Genomic DNA, 20,565 nt, shown 5'->3' on the forward strand with positions numbered 1-20,565 from the left:
ACAGGCGATGCAGATTTAAGTGCCGCATCGGAAACAGCTTTGTGTGTGTTCTTCTTACTTTATTATTATCATTCATTGTTTTACCGTACAACAACCATTACTTTTACACAAAATTACCACATTTAATCATATACATGTACTTGTAAATACACATGCATATGTTATATATATTTCAATTTTTTTTTACATACCTTTAACTTTATCTTTATTCATTAATTTCGATATTTACTGGTCTTTGTATATTATTTTTATTATTCTTTATTTTATTCTTTATTTTTATACAGAGATGTTTTGATTCTCCTGAAAAGCAATTTCCCCCCTGGAGGATCAATAAAGTATTCTGATTTTGATTCAATTCATTTATATAGCAAAGAGGGTCACAAGGGGAGGTTGGAGCCAATCCTAGATGACACTGGGGGAGAAGTGAGGGTCCACCAATCACAGCATCACACACACACACACACACACACACACACACACACACACACACACACACACACACATTCACCCTGGGTTTCACACTCATAGGCATTTGAAACTGCTGCAAGGAATTTTCTTTTTAGCTCATTGTCCTGGTACCCCTTCTGGTTTCCAGCCCCGGACGGCACCTCAACAACCAATTATAACATCAGTAAGGCTTTTAAGGAATTCAGTCTTCTCACATTTTGGTTGATGACTTTCTTAAAAGCAGGATTCAACTAAAAATTGAAATTTTATCGAATTTCATTTTGAAGTTGACAGAAGATCGGGTTCCAGAGAGTGAAGCCCACACATGAGGTGGTGGAGGTTTGCGTGCAAATCCTCTTTTTATTGATCTTTTGCACGAGCCTATCATTCAAGAGTCATGCCAAGGACAAAAAACAAATTGTGTCCCAGTAAGGCAGTGTTACAATGATTGATAACTTGTTGATAACAATCTCTTCAGACTGTTTTTTCTGCAATAGAGATTGCTTTCCTGAGTATCCACAAGTTGGGAAAAAGAGCCCCGCATAATCATGAATATTAATGGTGGAAACTCTTCCTCTATATAAATTTACACATATATATATATACTGCTCAAAAAAATGAAGGGAACACTGAAACAACACAATGTAACTCCAATCACACTTGTATGAAATCAAACTGTCCACTTAGGAAGCAACACGGATTCATTTTGACTAGTTTTAAGGATATTACATCAAAGTTGGATTTTTCCAACTGTTTTTCCTCAATTTTGAGAGCGAGTCCAAATCCAGACCTGCATGTGTGAACACATTTGATTTCCACTGATCAATGTTGTGTGATTTTGTTGTCAGCACATTCAACTATGTAAAAAACAAAGTATTTAATAAGAAGATTTCATTCATTCATTCATTCGGATCTATAATGGGTTATTTTAGTGTTCTTTTTATTTTTTTTAGCAGTGTATATATACCGTATTTTTCCGAATTATTGAGCACACCTGAATATAAGCCGTACCAGCAAAAAATAAACAAATAAATATATGTGTTCATAAATAGGCCGCACCTCTATAAGCAACAGGTGTCCTTGTTGTAGCATCAGATATTTACCCACAGAAACATTTTTCTTAATTGGTAATCAATAAATACATACAGATAACAGCTCCAAATACAAACTGGAAATGCTTTTTTTTCCGAACAGTGCCTGTAACATGGTTGATTAGATTAATCAAGATTAATAATAAATAACACAAGGAAAAGTCCATCTATTTTCTATCCCCCCTTTGTCCGACTCCAGCTGATCGCTATCTTCATCTTCTTCCTGCGCGCTAAAACCATTAAAATTGTCTTCTTCAGTGTCGGAATTGAACAGCCTCAAGAATTTCATGGTAATTTCATTGGTCCGGTGTGACGAGGCTAAATATTTTGACGCGTTAGCCCCCCCAAACAATCCATATATTAGCCGCATCGCTGTTTAAGCTACACTGAAAAAGCATGTGAAAAAAAGTAGCGGCTTCTAGTCCGGAAAATACGGTATTTTTATTCGCAAATAAATTTCAATTGAATTGGTTACTTGGAAAAGGGATCAGTCTAGAATGAAAAAAATATATAAAGTAAGAATCACCAAGAAAATAACTGGCTGAATCATGTTTGGACTATGAATCAGTTCCCGCTGCAACAGAAAGCATTGATGAGAGGACCTGACCTTTTAATGGATATGACTACCGTGTCCCACAAGACCATCGCAATTTTAAAAGCCAGAGCTTCATTTCGGATATTAGGCATTGACCATGTACCTCGGGGAGATCCTGTGATTTGAGCCGTTCGGTCCCTGTACAACCGGTGTCGGAGCTCGGTAAACATTGTCGGCGGTAAGTCGGATTTGTTTCCGGTGATGGTCGGACTCTGTCAGGGGGGCCCTTTGTCACATCGTCTGTGCCTAACCTTTGAGGACAGGATTTCTAGAAATGACCGGGATGTCGAGGGGGTCTGGTTTGGTAGCCTCAGAATCGGGCATCTCCTTTTTTGCAGATGATGCGATTCTCTCACCGGCCGCGATGAGAATAAGTGCCTCCGTGGTTCTGAGCTGGAAACAGGCGCAGCACCATCTCCGGGTCGGGGATGAGATTTCTACCCAAGCTGGAGGAGTTCAAGTATCTGGAGATTTTCACGATTGAGGGAGAAGTGCTTGGTTCTACATTTATCCGCGACGGTAAAGAAGGAGTTGAACCGAAACCCGAAGCTCTCGATTCAACGGTCAACGATGAGTGGATTCTAACAATAACTATTAATTTGGCCATTTGACCACAATGCACCTCAGGGAATGTTATTACATTACATTACATTGCAATCATTTGGCAGACGCTTTTATCCAAAGCGACTTACAAGAAGTGCAATTCAGTCACCGAAGAGCCAAAGTACTGGTAGTCAGAAGTGAGAAGTGACCACTCAACCAAATAACCATCTCAGATCCATATACATACATACATTCATCTCGCCCTTTTTTTTTTTTCTCAGGGGGTTGGGGGCAAAGTGCGATCAGTAGGGCAGTGCTTGGTGAGGAGGTATGTTTTCAACCCCCGCTGTGCTGACCTTTTTCGGGAGTTTGTTCCGCCACTGAGGAGAGAGACCGAGATGATCCGAGACCAGTTCGATCAGCAGCCGGGGGATCTGAGTGATGATGTGGACGGTCGCCCAGAGGTGGCGGATCGCAGGGGACAGGTAGGGACATGTGGCTTGACCATACCCATTCACTGCCCGGTAGTCGAGCACCAGGGACTTGAACTTGAGGGGTAGTTGTATGGGTGAATTTGGGACGGTTGAACACCAGGTGGGCTGCCGTTTTCTAAATAAGCCCCAGAGGCCTGACGGTCACTGAAGGAGGGAGTTGCAGAAGTCCAAACAAGAGATGACTAGAGTCTGGATAAGTATCTGCGCTGTATCCTTCTTGAGGAATCTGCGGCTCTTCCTGACGTTGTAGAGGAGGAATCTGCAGGATTTTGCGACTGCTGCGACGTTCGCTGAGAATGCCAGTTGGTTGTCCAGGCCCGCGCCCAGGTTTCTCACAGTTGGGGTTGGCCTTACCACGGTGTTGTGGATGGTGATGGCCAGGTCTCTGTGCGGACAACCTTTCCCCGGGAGAAAGAGCAACTCGGTTATGTTTAATAAGTCACGCATCGAAGTCATCAACAAATTCACACATTGCTGGCACAGGATAAAAAAGACCGGAGTGAGTAAAATAAACGCCCGTTGATTCCAGAGCGCGGAGCCAAATGTTTGTGTTTGATTAGATGGCAAATCCCTCAAAAGAAGTGGAGACGTTGGAGATTAGAACGTCAAACATTTAATGGCACCATCGGGAATGTCAGTTCACCAGCAAAGTCAGCGGAGCCGGAAGTTATTACCCTTCCAGCTGTTCAGTTTGGCGTGCCTTGATTTTTACCTCGCTTGTCCATCGCTTCCTTCTGTGTGTTTGTCTGTGTTTTCATAAGAGACACACCAATTATGTATTTCCACACACAAATTTTACATTCCAGGCACCAAACTGTCTGAAAACCGAGCTGCTGGCAGCAATAAAACTTCTATCTATTTCCTCCAGAAGAAACTCTTCCAACTGACGGCTGACTTCTGTAATCATTTGGAAAGCTCTTGCTTCACAACTGTGAACGATAAATCTTTTAACTGATATGGATTTGACGGTTCTTTCTTTTATTCTTCTTCATTTCTCGATGTATCATATAACAAATAAATCCTGGGTCAAAGGGAATCAAGTGAGGAATTCATAAAATGGCAAAGGCGAAGGAACTGTCTTGCGGCTTTCTTGCTGTTTTGTCCGTAATCCATCGCGCTCTAACAAGAACCACCGTTGCTTCGTTTTTAGTTTCGTATCGCTCACTTTTACAACTTGTCATCCATCGTTCTGGCACAATTACCTGCACTCTCCGACAATGTTTTGCATCCATATAAAAAACAACGGGGAACATTCCTGGTTTGATTCCAAGTGTTTGAGTCGATGTGTTGTTGAGCAAGACACTGAACCGCTAACTGCTCCGCCAGCGCTGTTCCTTAACAGCCTTCTGCTAGCCTTCATCCTCGATGGGTTAAATGCAGTGGTCAAATTTATGTATATGCATGCTTTACGTGACAATAGAGGTATTTCTTCTTCAAAAAAAAACTGTCCCGTCTCCATGGAGCTACAACTCCAAAGTTTAAAGCAGAAGTGGGCAAACTTTATAGCTCAGGCGCCGCATTGACTTAAAATTTGACAGATGGCCTGGGACAGCACAAGATACGATATATATAAAAAAAAAAAAAAAATCTAATTCTTTAACATATCAGACTCGTCTGACATTTATCTGAACATCGTCTGACATTTGCTTTGAAAATAAAAAACGCTTGGTTTTGAATGCCCTGACGTTAGCTTGCATTTCATGCACAAACTGTTTTTTCCCTTGTAGCTTCACGTCAGGCGCGTTCATGTGCGTCAATATGTCCGCAGTAAAGACTAAATCACAAAGCCGATCTCGTCACTCAGCTTAGGGAAATTCTCATATGTTTTCAAGTAGCTCCAAAAATGATATAATTTCCTATTTGAGCTCCCACATTCATCGATCCAAATTCTGTACCAATCTTTGGTGGGCCGGATTAAAAGGACCAACGTGCCGGATGTGGCCCGCGGGCCGTACTTTGCCCAGCCCCGGTCTAGAGGAATGAAACAGGGAATCGTTCTAGCGCTATCAGACTGTAAAACTCCTCCACCTTGGTTAAATCAGGAGCAACACCGAGGCACCTCCAGCATCTCCTGCACATCATGTCAACATACTCAAACATTGCACTCAGGGATATACTTCATGCACATGTTTCAAAATTATCGGTTCAGTCTTGGGAAATTCGTATCGAAATCTTCTTGTCGTGGCAACTGGACTTGAATCTCTTCCCTTGAAGACATTTCACCCCCCACGCCCGAGAGGCTTCTTCAGTTCCAATGGCCTTTTGGGAGTTTCCGTATATATCCGTCAGGGTTGTGGGCGGGTTATGATAGGTTATGATAGCTTGTTCTGCAGATGGAAGAGTTGATCGGCAGAAACTAGGCCGCAGGGGGTTGTTATGTTCATGGGGGTGTCGTTTGGTGGGGCCAAAGGAGCAACTTTTGTGGATTACCTGGATTAGACTGTGAAAAGGTAAAGCCAGACGTCTCAGAATGTGAAACAAAGGAGTGAAACCTATTGGAATACATGGACTGGATTTTTCTTTTGTTCAGACAAAATCTCTCTCTACTTATTTATCCATCATCCTTTTATCCATCAGAATGTCTGGGCATAAATAATCCTTAAAATCCTGATATGTATAATTGGAGAGTTGAGGATATTATCTCTATTTGACCGAGCTAGATGTTTTTTTTTTTGTTTTGTTTTTTTTTACACTCTTTGTTGTATTTTAGTTTTTTTCTTTCCTTTTTTTTTTTCTTTCACTTGCTATTAAGGAAATAAGTGAATTGCTAAATGAATGGTTGAAATAATTATACCTATAAAGAATATTGTATAATGTGTATCTTGTCATGACGTTTTGTAAGAATGATTGTGACTGTCAAAGAAACTGTTCTAATTAATGTTCAAAAAAAAAAAAAAAAATCCTGATAGGATCACAGAAGTGCCTGTCACACGTACTCATAGAAAAATAGGATTTGGAAGATTTGTTTAGAATTTCGAGTCAAATGCCATATATTATGATGAAATTATATCATTTAAAATGTGAATATTAGAATGATTCCCGTATGTGATGTTTGTGAGGGATTGTGGAAGTTCAATGCTGCTTCCTGGATGCCTTTGGGTTCTTTCTGAGGGGAAGATGCATAGCATGACATATCTGCAGTTGACATCACTATGGCGATGTTGTGATGGGATGGCCATACTCATCCGTTCATGGCTAGACTCTTCTATGACACATGTGTGGTGATTTATTATTTAAACCTAAGTCCAGAGCGGAAAAAATCTTGGGAAATGTGACATTTCATTCTGGATGAATATGTGTGATGTCTCAACATGAGCAGCTCCGCCATTAATAAAGAATTGGATATGATACATCTTTGAAAGATAAATGCGGCTTTCAAGGATTAAATCCCTCAAAAGTAGCGGCTACTCTGTTTTTTTCTTCTTTTTTTTTTCTGAGCTTAAAATGGAGTTTTGTTTTCTTTTAATTGGAAAATGTACTTCTTCTCTGACTCTTGCATCACCACATTTACATAAAGATAACGGCTTAATAAAAGGGAAAAGCAGCATTAAATTCTAAACCTAAGTCTAAATCACCGCATTGTAAGGCGCATAGAACAGTCAAATAAGTCAATTAAACTTTATTAATAAAATACAAACCAATGTTGAATGAATGAAATCTTCTTATTAAACACTTAATAAATCATTTAGTTATTTTTAGCTGGCGCGGCTTATATTCAGGTGCGCTCAATAGTCCAGAAATTATGGTAAATAAAATTTACCAGAATTTAAATTTTATTTCACGTATTGACAGACACTGATCTGTCCAACATAAGGATTGACACGGCGAAAAATACTGGATCCTTATACACATTCACAGTCAGTGAGTGAACATTCGACAAAGAACGAACCAGCGGTCGCCTTCCATAGTACGTGTGATTAAGAATGTGTTACAATACAAAGTTGCGCGATTGGTTGTCGGACTAAAAGACCGTTTTAAGTGTTGACATAAACATTGATACTTTCCCCTGCTTTACTGCAGTGCTTGTCTTCTTTTTTTGACGCCTTATTACAAAAAAAAACCTTGGGGAGGGGGGGGCATCTTATTGCAGCTATAAATTGGGCTTCATTTGCTCATTGAAGCAGATGCGCATGGTTCATGAAGCGCTATCGTAGTTTTACGCCGGAGGCTCCCCTCAACCCCGACCGTTGGTTACACGCCACACTGTAGCGCCGGGTCAGATGAGGCTATCATTAATTAAAAGCATGTGCTCCATGGAAGCACTTCTGTGCGATGCAATAAAACAAGTTTATAGCTTCCCCGCCGCCACTCCTCCCTGCTCACGCTCCCCCCCCACCACCACCATCCCCTCACTTTTCATGTCTATGACAAAATGCCCTCTGTCTGGTCAGAGCATAACTCTCCTCCCGCTGACAGCTCCAGGATTATGACTGTGGGGAAGGGAATGAGATGAGTGGGAACGGGAGGAAACAACTGGCCTCCTCAAAGTCATCATAGCAGCCATAGATTAGAGAGTATCCTCTCCCTCAGTTGTCTTGGCAGGCGGACGACGTGTCACGGCGCGCATGCTGATCAGTTGCAGGAGGGATGAGGGATGAAGGGCGACAGAAATAAGACGGGGGAAAGGGAGAGGAAAAAAAAAAAAAAAAAGGGTCACGCTGTTTTAATTGTGCAAAGTTTCAGTCTGACAGAGACCTTTGTTAAATGTTGTCAAAAAGAAAGAAGGGAGGTCGGTGTCCTCAAACCAGGAGAAAAAAAGACCGGGTCCCAAAGCAACCGGCGCTTCTTCTCATTCCCTCATTCAATAAGAAGCGACGGGATTGGCTGATTTGAGGTGCGCGCTGTGACAGGAGTCCAGGCTGGGCTTTCATTGGCTGAGATGTGGCTGGTTCTCCAGAAGCGAAACGACTTACGCCAGCCATCTAAAGACTTTGAAAAGATTTGGAAAAACTCGAGGAGAACCATCATCTGAAGACTAGGTTGTAGATTTTTAAGGCTGGATGAGGCTACAACTACAACTAGATTCTTTCACCAATTTTTTTCCGAGCAATATTTCCACCGGGTATTTGCAGAGCCTCTTTTATTTCAGTCCCTCGCTTTCCCTTCTCCGCTCGGTGGTGATATGTTGACATCGTACAAGCCGGGTTTTTCTGCCCGAAGCTCCACCGTCAGGCCTTTTTCTGGACGATCCATCTTGATCCAGACGTCCCTCGCCGTTCCCGTTCATCCACGCCACCAGCAAATATCACCGAAACTCCTCTGGTGATTGTTTGTCTTTCCCGTTTGCAGTTTCGTGAGAGCTCATCTGCTGGTTGTTGGTTGGGTTCCATCAACGTAAAGAATAAGAATAAAGAATTGATATCGTTGTAAATCCATGACTAGGATAAGACTGATCAAAGATTTGACGGGAGCGCGCTGTGACTCCTGCAAGACTTCAGTAAAAGGCTTACGATTTCCTTCCTACTTCCAGTTGTGAGTCTACGACTGTGAAAATCGTTATATTTAAGCCCAGCATGAGTGCACCCTGTCCAGGATTGAATGCATTATACAGTACTCCAACAAAGCGACATTCCCAAACAACCGGCAATCGGTCGGCTTCCCAGAATTATCGACTTCGCTTCTTTACAGCCAGAACAGATGGGAGGATGAAATGGTTGTATGGCAGTGACGTGCGGTGACGTTCATGGCTGACGTCATCACAGTCTGATTTACAATATATGAACCCTACAAAGTAGCTTATTCACCATTTTATTGGCAGCAGTTGACAAGTTTTGTTTAAAATATCATATCAGCATTCTTTACATATACAAACTGTAGCATTGAAAAAAAGCACATTTAAAAGAAACGTTATTATCTCTTACCTTCTGAAGAAAAGCATCGATAACTTGCTTGTAGAAGTCCTCCTTATCTTTCTTCAGTTTTAAAAGTCCCTCCGTCTCAATGGAAATCATTGCCAGTGAGGACAGTTGTTCTTGATCGGTCCTGTTCAGACTGTATATTTTGAATCTTTTCGGTGCCGAGAATGAGCGCTCCGCCCGATGCCGTCGTAGCCGGAACGGTGACCACCGGCCGGAGCAACTTTGTCGCCTCGAGAACAGTTTGAATGAGATCCTTTGGGGCCAAAAAGTTGAGAAGCTGCCCAGGAGATTTACATTCATCCCTCACCGTTTATGAGCTATACAGCCCGATGAGATTGGGAAAAAATAGCTGGATGGCTGCACTTGACTTGCAAACTGTTTACCGTAGCTTGTTATTGCTAATTCTATTATTCTGTAGCCGAGTAGTAAGAAGGATCCCTGGTATCAGCGGTGCCCCCTACCGTGAGGCACCGTCACTGCGTGCCTCACTTAATGTCTCTTTGCTCTCGTTTTATGATTATGAGAAACACAGGAAACACATTGCAATTCTTGACGAAAAACATTAGACACATTAGCTAAACTATTGAAATTTAGTTCATAAATTAAAAGTGTTTTTTAATATACAGCAATACGGTCTCAGTGCATAGCATGGCAGCACAGTTAGCAAAATCATTGTGCAATCCATAGTGGGATCACCTGGTTGCCGTGTCACCGCACGTCTCTTCTTCATATTTGAACGGTAAATGCGAATTGTTTGTTTTTGTGATTTGAAAAAAATAACTAAAAATGGTGAACAAATCACTGAATAAATATAACCATTCAATTTATTTTTTTCATTTTGCATTTTTTTCTTCTCATAATGACAGGTGAGGCCCAGCCTCCCCTGCCTCTACTGACTGCACGTCACTGCTGTACGGCTATTTTTTTATGCATTTGCACTGCTGGAGCTGAGAGAAATGATTCATTACAATACAAAAACTTGCCCGATGATGTAAAATAGCCAGTTTCATTTAATCTCAAGCCAGCCGGACGGCTCACCTCATCTGACTCGGCAGGTTTAAAAAATAGCACGCTGTCTCATCCAAGTGGAGTTTATCATTTTACCTTCTCATTTAAGAAAATAAATGTAATCACGCTCCCAAAAATTAACTCATTGCTCAGCCAAGCGGCCGAGGACAATATCCCCGCAGCTTTGTTAATTCATCTATTTAACTAATGTCGGCTTAGCCTTGCCAAAAACGTCCGTTACGGTCACTGAGAACAACTGGAGGAGGTCCAACCAGGACGAAAACAGAGTGCTGCTCTTCATATTAGAATAGAATAGAATAGAATAGAATAGAATAGAATAGGGAGGTTTGTGTCTCCATCCATCTTCCTACATCGGCTCTTCTGGTCTTCCTCCACCGGCTGTGGCGATCTCCCCATGCCTGCCAAAACCCGTCTCCCCTCCATCTTACACTCTTTCTCCATCCAACCCGTCTCATTTTCTCTCCCGACACCATCCATTTTTCGCCCCCTTCGCCCCCCCCCGATCCACCCCCGCCTCGTCCCACCTGGATTATCATATATTACGCATTTCACGGCGACTACGTAATAAAGCAGCCGCTCAGACGGTCTCTCTTCAGACCGGCGTGCACGTCCCCTCAAGGTCAGGGTACACCTGAATAGCACGCCTTAATTAATTTTGGGGGTTTGCCAGTATTTTGGCACGCCGTCTATTTTGCACAGCCGCGTGGTCCAGGTGTTACTTTTAGATTACACCGTGCACTCATACAGGCAAAGGAGAGGCCTGTAATCAGGTTAGGTGAATAGAGACAGAGCTCCTCTCTCTCTTCATAAAATTACAGCCATTGTCACACTCAGGACCGTTTTATCCGCGGGGCTCTCTGACAGGAACGCCGAGGCGTGTGTGACGGTGCCAGGGTGTGAGCGTGCAGGGGTGCACATGAAGGCAATGCAGCTGCAGGTGAATTTAGGTTGAGAGGTTGGGATTGGTTAGCCGAGTCGCCGTGGAGACTCCGAACTGTCGGTCGGCGATGAAACGCTCATCCGGACGGGCGAATCTCTGCAAGGAATTCAACCGGGGGCGTCAAAAATATATTCTCCAGCGGGTCGGACGTGTACCATCATGGCACAACACAACGGTTTCTTTCATTGGATGGCTCATTTTGATGCTTTGCAAAGTCATCTCGCAGGCCGGATTAAACCGGTTTGCGGGCCTGATCCGGCCCGCTGGCCGTACGTTTGACATCTCTGCAAGAGACAGACAGAAATTTTCAAATTCACTTCAGATTCCCTGGTTTGCAAAAACATAAATTCTGGACTATAGAGCGCACCTACATATTGGCCGCACCTACTCTTTTTAAAGGAAAAATGAAATTGTACATAAATTAGCCATACGTGTCTATAAGCTGTAGGTGTCATTGAAACATATGACATTAACGCAGCAGAATGTTACAGGAAATATTCTTTTTTTTTAAATTTTAATTAAAAGACGGTAGCATCTTTAACTACCGGTACATAACGCAAATGCTTTTTTTTGCAGAACGGATGCCGAACTTACGTGCAGCAGCTGTATTTCCTTCCTTGACAGCCGCATCAAATGTATGTTTCATGAGTGCAAAAAGCTCAAAATGGCTGATCTGAAGAATAATCGTAAATACGAGTGGGTTTTTCCGAAACAGTTTTATTTGTCCACTGTGACTGTGTTGGTGGAAGGAAGCCACTGCAATAATCGTATAAAAATCAAGAAATTGGCCGGATAGTTGTAAAAGCGTCAGTTCTCAAAGTGTGTGAAAAAAGTAGCGGCTTATATGCCGAAATTTACGGTAGATCTGCTACAATTGGAATCGTTGTTTGGGAAATTACTCACAGTCAAACCGCAGCAACGCCATTCCGCCCCGTGTCCACGCCACCCGCAGTCTACGAATAATAAGCAGCCTTGTAAGAAAGGTAGACGCACGCAAATTAACTTTCATCGCATCTTTTTCAGTGGGTGGAAACTAAACCGTAGATAAAAAACATCTTATAAAGTCAGACAATTACCGATTGGGTCCACGCAATGCTCTCCAATTGTTTGGAGAAAGAGTTGGCGTTATCGACGGCGCCCTCGCACTCGCCATTCAAAACATACAACAATGGAAATTAACACCGTGAGTAAGAATAAAATTACGACGGAGTATGTGGGAGGTATGTGTCCTCAAATAACAATGTAGAAATAAAGCGTAAAGAAATGTTCTGGCGTATACTGCTGAGTAAAAGACACATCCTTTAAGCCCGGTAATGATTTTGCGGCTCAGTTGCCAGGATCTGTCCGTTTTAACAGTTGAATCACCGAACATCGAAAGACACACGAACACTTTAGATGCAAATATTCCAATTATTTAAATGTATTCAAATGAGGTTAAATGCAAAAAAGGAATCACCTGTAGTGTAACATTCCCCCCTCCGAACTGTCAGTCATAGCTACCTCTTTCAATTCAAAAATGATATTCTTGGTATTTCATTTATACAGTATTGCTTTTCTGTGCGGGGGGTTTTTTTGGTGAAAACTAATATTTTTTTTTCACCCATTTCATTCAAATCAGCGCGTTTCTCTTCAATAATTTCATTAAATTGTCGCCTTGCTCAATAGCGCACCCAGAGAGAGCAGACCTCTGGCAAAGGCCGTGTAAAATTAAATGAGATTGAAAATGTATGAATAAAATAAACCACCACTTGTGTTCATTATCTGTATTCCAACATTTAACCATCAAATTATTATCACAGGAAAAGCACCTTTCACAGGTCAGCTCAGGCCAACGCTTGGAAATGCATGAAGCGTCAAAATGGGTCATTTTTTGCCGTTTTAAACACGCAACATACGGTGGAGGCGTTCTTTGTCAGACATCTTGGGAGATTTGCACGGACGCGGGGTTGGCGGTATTTTATTTACAGATCCAAATGTATAAAATCAGCTCGATGCCGGGTGTGTTCGTTGCCCCTCGTCGGGTTGTCTTGTCTAAATGGCGCGTGAGTCATATATTTATTTCCCTCTGGTTGCAGGGTAAATCTTGGCACCTTTGAATTCAAACAACGCTGCCGATGTCAGTCGATCGGCAATAACACGGAACCGATCCGCGGGGAGCTCGGCGGCTAGACACCATTTAATCACCTATCTGACTTTGTCTTATATTCACTTTTACACCTACGGTTTCTTTGAGTTAAGCCTGAGAAATTTTCAGGTTGGCCTGGCCCGCGTGAAAAAAGCTATGGAGGTGGAGAACGCGGTAACCGCTGTGTCTACGTTTCGGGATGTGATATGATCGGATGTGGATTTAGAAGGAAGGGGATTGGTCCTTGCAGGAAAAAACAAAAAAAAAAAAATCTCTTACTTTTCTATCTCTTTCACAATACTAAGTATTTAATCAGCATTTATTGCAGCAGCAGCTCCCGAAATAATTTGTAACTTTTTCTTTTATTAGTTTGTGTCTTCCTTTTTAAGTATTTTTTGGGGGGATTTTAATATTTTAAGTATGAAATCATTTTTAAGCATTTAATTGTAACTCCATCTTTTATTAGTTTTTAAGTCTTTTTTTTCAGTATTTTAATATTTTAAGTAAGTAATCAGTTTTAAGTATTTAAGTATGAAGGCAGTCTGAAGCAGCAGCTCCTGAAAAAAATTGTAACTTTGTCTTTTATTAGTTTGTGTCTTCCTTTTTAAGAATTTTTGGGGGGGATTTTAATATTTTAAGTATGAAATCATTTTTAAGCATTTAATTGTAACTCTATCTTTTATTAGTTTTTAAGTCTTTTTTTTTAGTATTTTAATATTTTAAGTAAGTAATCAGTTTTAAGTATTTAAGTATGAAGGCAGTCTGAAGCAGCAGCTCCTGAAAAATAACTTGTCTTTTATTAGTGTGTGTCTTCCTTTTCAAGTATTTTTTTTGGATTTTAATATTTTAAGGTATGTAATCTTTTTTAAGTATTTAAGTATGGAGGTAGTCTGAAGCAGCAGCTCCCGACGTAATTTGTAACTCCGTCTTTTATTCGTTTGTAAGTCTTTTTTTAGTATTTTAATATTTTTAGTATGTAATCATTTTTAAGTATTTAAGTTTGAAGGCAGTCTGAAGCTGCAGCTCCTGAAAAAAATTGTAACTTTGTCTTTTATTAGTTTGTGTCTTCCTTTTTAATTTTTTTTTAAATTTTATTTTAATATTTAAAGTATGGAATCATTTTTAAGTATTTAAGTATGGAGGTAGTCTGCAGCTGTTAATTTGTAACTCCATCTTTTATTAGTTTTAGAGACTTTTTTAGTATTTTAATATTTTAAGTATGTAATCATTTTTAAGTATTTAAGTATGAAGGCAGTCTGAAGCAGCAGCTCCTGAAACGATTTGTAACTTGTCTTTTATTAGTTTGTGTCTTCCTTTTATGTATTTTTTTAATAATTTAATATATCAAGAACATTATAATTTTTAAGTATTTAAATATTGAGGTAGTCTGCAGCAGCAGCTCTCGACGTAATTTGTAACTCCGTCTTTTATTAGTTTGGGTCTTTCTTTTTAAGTACTTTAGTATTTTAAGTATGTAATCACTCTTAAGTATTTAAATATTTTGATTTATAATACTTTAAAAGTTGTTTTTTTTTTGCATCCGTTCCAGGTCAATAACATTTTTTCCATTTTCTTCCAGTTCTTCTGTTACTTTTATCACTCAATAAAGTTCACCTCAACTCATCAATAGAATAGAATAAAACTTCATGATCTTCATCTTCCTGTCCTCGTCATGTTCCTTCCGCCGGAGAGTTAACATTCCCTGCAAGACCACCGATACCGCGGCGCTCGCCACTTTCACCTCAGTTTTCCGCTCAATTTTAATAAATGTTCTTTTCCTTTTTCTTTCGAAGCAATGTGGAGAACAATTGGATGTTTGAGACCACGCTTTGAGGGAAGAGAGCTTGTAGAAGACTATCTTCTCTTTGCGAGGCTTTTCCTCCAACCGGGGACGCAAGTCCACCAGACGTCCTCCTCCACAAAGAAGGCGTGACCCGTTTGCCGTTTAAAAACTTTCCTTCTCTTTGTTTTCAACTTTATTCATAGACTACATTTTTTTTTTTTTTTTTTTTTTGCCTGAAGGCGCCAACATTACATAGATTCACTCCAAACGTGATATTGATTTTATTGTCGTCAGATTTCCTTCTTGCACAAAGTTATATAGTTTGATGGCCAGGTATTTCCGTCGTGCGATTTCATCAAGCCAGCGAGAAAATACGGCGTAACCTCGGCGGGCCCGATGACTTGCTCGATGCGGATGCCACATCCCGAGAATAACACTAATTCGGGGTCAACCTTAAGATAACTAAGATGCAGCGTTGGTTCGAAATTTCTCTCGTTACTCAAAGTAATGTTTTATCTTTTGCGCGAAATAGACGTATGTGATGGTGCGAGGTGACGGTCTGCATGGTTTATGTATGAGGAGATAGCATGCCACTTTGCTCCGTTGTCATAGTAGCGCAGTGCGATGGCGGGTAATTAAAACACACTCGTGCGTCTGTGCTTTACCTTTTTGTCACGCCGGCACGCCGGACGTATCTTCGGCCGCGAGCTGAGGAGCTTCAAGGAGGGAGGACTCGACCGCGGTCCGCGGGAAGAATCAAAGATTGATTCTTTTGAAAGGTAATTAATGCCGACAGATTGACGGTGAAACGGACGAAACGGATTGGCAGACGGAGCCGAACAAAGCGGGGAAACCCACCAAGACTGACACCTCGGAAGGATCTGAAGCAGAAAACCGAACTAATTACACAACCGGAGACGGGCCTTGAACACGAGGATGGGAGGCAGCGTGCTGATAAGAGGGGAGCGCGGCGGGAGCCTGGCACGCCACGAACCAGGAACGATGAACCGATAGGTGAAGACAACAAACGCGCGGGAAGTTAAACAATCATAACCGCAAGACGAGCGGGACTGCTTGATAAAACCGGATTTTTTTAATTGAAGGGGGTATTGACCAAAACGTGCTTTTATTGGGTGGCGTGGGACAAAATAGTGATTAAGGCTGTCTGTGAAATGGATTCATAACAACAGCTATGTCATCTTTGTGTTTATTTGCAGGCATCTGTGCTGAATGAATTATTAATATTATTAACATCATTTCTGAAATATAAGACGCAACTTTTTTCACACGCTTTGAACACCGTGGCTCAAACAATGACGTGGCTAATTCATGGATTTTTTCAGACGGAAGAGCTTTGAGACGCTAAAATATTTAGCCTCGTCACATCAGATCAATGTAACGGCACATAGAAGACGCAAAACACAAACGTGTGATTTACAAAAGTGACGTTGAGCGCGACAACAAAAAGATAGATTAAGGAAAGAATTCTGAGGCTGTTTAATTCCGACACGGGGTGAAGATTGAGCTAGCGATCCATGACTTTTCCTGGTTCGCCACTGAATTATTTTATTTTTAAATCACAAGTTACAGGAAACAAGCATTTATAGTACACATTAATCAAATCAATTAATTATTTCATGTAATTACTAATTACTTAAAAGGTAAAAACTCTTTCTATATAGATATCTCATGTTACAAACGGACACTTTACTGCTTATAAACAAGTACAGCCTATATATGTACAATTCATTTATTTCATTTTCACCTAAGATTATTGGGTGCAGCTTATAATCGAAACATGAGTGTGTTGTTTTAACTGAACCCCCAAATTGGACCACTGAACCCCTAACTGCTCCCCTGGCGCCGCTCGATGGCTACCAACTGCTCAATGGTAATCCATGATGGATTAAGATTAAATTCAAAAGGGATTAAAACAGTTCAATAAAAAAAAATAAACAAATATATAGATTAAAAAAATAATAGAAAATAATAAAATAAATACATATAAGTATAAAATAATATATAGAATATATAAAAAGATAAATGTGAAAAAAATATACATGAAATAAAAAATAATAAAATAAATGCATTCTATATTAAAATGATAAATATTAAAAGTATATAGAATAAATAAATACATATAAATACAATATATATATATATATATATAATAGATAATATAACAAATACATATACATGCAAAAAATAAAATAAATAAATAAATAAATACATAAAAACAAAATTAAAAAAAAATGTTTATTAAGTACCGTGTTCAGTCATCCATTGTCTATCATGCTTATCCCATTTGGCAAAGGTCAGGCGTCATCTTGTCTCCATCACTTATAGAGATATAAAACCATTCACTCTTTCATTGGCACATCTTGGGAGCCTCCTGCAAGTTTTTTAGCTGCGTGAGGAAACCGGAGAACCCAGAGGATCCACAAAAATAAAAGACTGGCAGCCACAAAATCCTTTTGACATCTAAAATGAAGATAACACTGTATATATGTGTTATTTTTCCCCCTTTATGCTTTCTTTAAAAAAGCCTATACTGTACTGCAGTTATAAATCAATGAACTGCTACAGAGAAACAGAATTCTTTTTCTGGAAGCAATGGAGCCATTTTAACTCAGAAGACAAAAGATTGGGTTGAAGGTTAAGTTCAAATGAAATACTGAGATCTATCCGAGTCCTCCTCTTATTTATGAAATAAAAGGCCGTACTTAAATGATTTCCCTGAAGGAAACCAAAGACGCCGTCTGCTTCTGTGTTCCGTCACGGTTTTACTGCAGTCAGCTGTCACTACAAATAAAAAAGGACTATATCATTGAAATGTGAGAAATATACGTTTGCAAATTAAATAACCCATTCAATTTTGTTTTACCATTTTTGCTGGTTAATGTGAATTATGTGCAGAGCATCTTCACGTCGGGGCTGTAAAAGCTCAGTAAATTGTGTAGCCACGGGGTGTCGCACATTGGCGGTTGCGGCGCATAATTTGAGCGTCGAGAAATTAAACACGTTTCAATTTCACGTTAAAAGATCACATCTTCAAATTTAGAATTACAATAAAGAAAAAATCGTACGGGAAAAAAAATCCATTAAATACTCATTATTACGGTGGTTAGCACTCCCTGGTTCGATTTCTGTCTGGAGTTTTGCAGTTTTTCCCCGTGTCTGCGTGGGTTTCCTCCTGGTTCTCTGGTTTCTTCCCACCAAAACATGCAGAAGGTTGGAAAAATTGTACGTATTTTTATGGTAATAATCAAAATAAGATAAAACTTTATTAGAAACTTCGTACATGTGGAGAAACTGACAATAAAGCTGACTTTTTTACATTTTAATCCCCATTAGGGAAATTCAAATGCCACAGCAGCACAGTGCAAGAGGACAGGTATCAGGGGATATCAAAAGGACAGAAACAATCGATAAACAATAGATAAAGACATTAAATAGGACCAACACAATAACAAATAAAAAGATTAAAAAAACATAAAAACTGATGCGCAAGAACAAGAACAGTGGCATGTTGCAGCGAGTGGCCAGTAAGTAAAGACGCGACTTAGTCGGGCCAAACTGCTGGTGTGCAGTCTGATGGCAGTAGCCACAAAGAAGTGTCTGATTAGCATATTCGTTATTAGTATTAGCCTTATTAGCATTAGCATCATTAGCATTAGCATCATTAGCATTTGATTTTTTTTTATATATTTATATATATATATATATGTGCTTCATCAACTTTGGATTGCATTTCTTGCATTCATTAGCTTACATGAGGCCTGAGCAGTGCTCAAGTTTCTTAAATGGGATGCCCCATTGTCAGTAGATGCATATCTTCCTCAATAGCCATCGCATTTATAATCCTTCTCTAATACTGAACCTTTACGAAACCCACCTGTCCAAAGAAAATACAATATCAGAATCATTGGGCATAGTTGTCGTACAAACTTGTACAAACGCGTGACGTTGTGGGATCATATATCAAGGAAAAGCGCGCCGGCAGAGGCAGGTGAAAATAAAAACATGGATTGAATGAAAGACCCGGAAGTCTGGTTACTTTTGTTGAGTTCACTTCGGGTCACATCGGAATTCACTAAGAAAGACAGAAGCCATGTCAGCACATATCCACTGATGTTTTATATCCTAAATTTGAGATGTCAAGGTCTGTTTTCACATCATACTAAATTTATTGGCTGCTGAGCAGTACAAGTTAATATTTTATCAGGTTGCACGAAAAGAAGTAAAAAGAAGATATTTTATTCTTAGATTTTTTTCAGTGCTCTATTCTTTTCTTGTTTCCAACACTTAATCGCATCACACCAATAAGGTGAATACTTTACGAAGCAGTCATGGCTCAGCAGGGAACCATCAGCTGCGACGGTAACCCTCATTAAACACACAGAAAGTTCACATTATTCTAAATACATCTAATGGTTCAGCCAATGGTCATTTTTCGCTTCTGGTCTTTTGATCCAGTCGATGCAAATTAGTTTATAAGAATCTGAAAAAAAAGAATGCATTGCTTTGTTTTTTTTTTCCATCATAGAGTTGAGTCCGCTGACGCTTGACGGACAGCTAAACTGAAAAAGAAAATGAAACTAGCTTTTATTGCCCTAAATCACGTGTCAAACGCAAGACCCGCGGACCAAATGCGGTCCGCCACATCATTTTATGTGGCCCGCAAGAACGTCTAAAAAAAGATCTGATCGTCTTTAAATAAATAAGTCAAACGTGTGCATTGATCGTAAACTACATTTCCCACAATTCATGCCGATCATGTTACCCGCGGAGTGACGACATCCCGCCATTAGATTGCAGTGTATCCACATCAACAGGTGGAACTGAGAACTGCAAATGATCTCTAAATGTCCAGGAAGAGAAAAGTTGATGCGGATGTAAGAACACCGGATGTTTCAAAAAAGATGGGGAGGCGAACACTGCTTGCTGCTGGGGAAAAAAAAGATATGTTTTATGTTGTTTAATGGTTATGCTTTTGTGTTATGAGGCATTGTGCAATTTAGAGTACAATAGGCATTTTGACACCAAACACAGAGCCAAGTATGGCAAAGTTAGCCTTCCAGAAAAACTGTCCAAGAATTAAAAGCCAAACTACGATGGCAGCGGGCTGTGTTTGCAAAAGCAACATCCAAAAACACTGCAGCAGTGAAATCACCTGAGCTTATCCTGTTATTCTGCCCCTCTCAATTGGGAACAAAAAGAAAAATTTAACAGTATTTAAGTTATTTAACATGAAGGAGTAGTTACGTTTATTTTACATTACATTTGCTTACATTTACTTACATTTATACTCTTACCGTTACATGTGGCCCTTTGAGGGCAACCGTCATCATGCTGATGTGGCCCTCGGTGAGAATGATTTAAGGAACTTTGTGCCCTAAATGAAGTTCAATTAGCTCAAGAACACACGTTTGTACGTAAACGTACCAAATGTGAAGTCAGAGCGAGAAACCAAACATGTTGGCTTTTACCCAAACTTAGTCTCTTTCGTTTCATCACCAGAGAAGAGCTTGATTATATTATTGAATCAAACAAGAGCTATTTAGTAGTAATAATAATAATAATAATAATAATAATAATGATGATGATGGTGAGAATAAAAATAAGAATAAGAATAACAATAACAATAAGAATAACAATAA

This window comes from Fistularia commersonii, chromosome 21 (genome assembly GCF_037954325.1).
Source record: "Fistularia commersonii isolate RoL2024-O1a breed Wild chromosome 21, RoL_Fcom_v1.0, whole genome shotgun sequence".
NCBI classification, from domain to species: domain Eukaryota; kingdom Metazoa; phylum Chordata; class Actinopteri; order Syngnathiformes; family Fistulariidae; genus Fistularia; species Fistularia commersonii.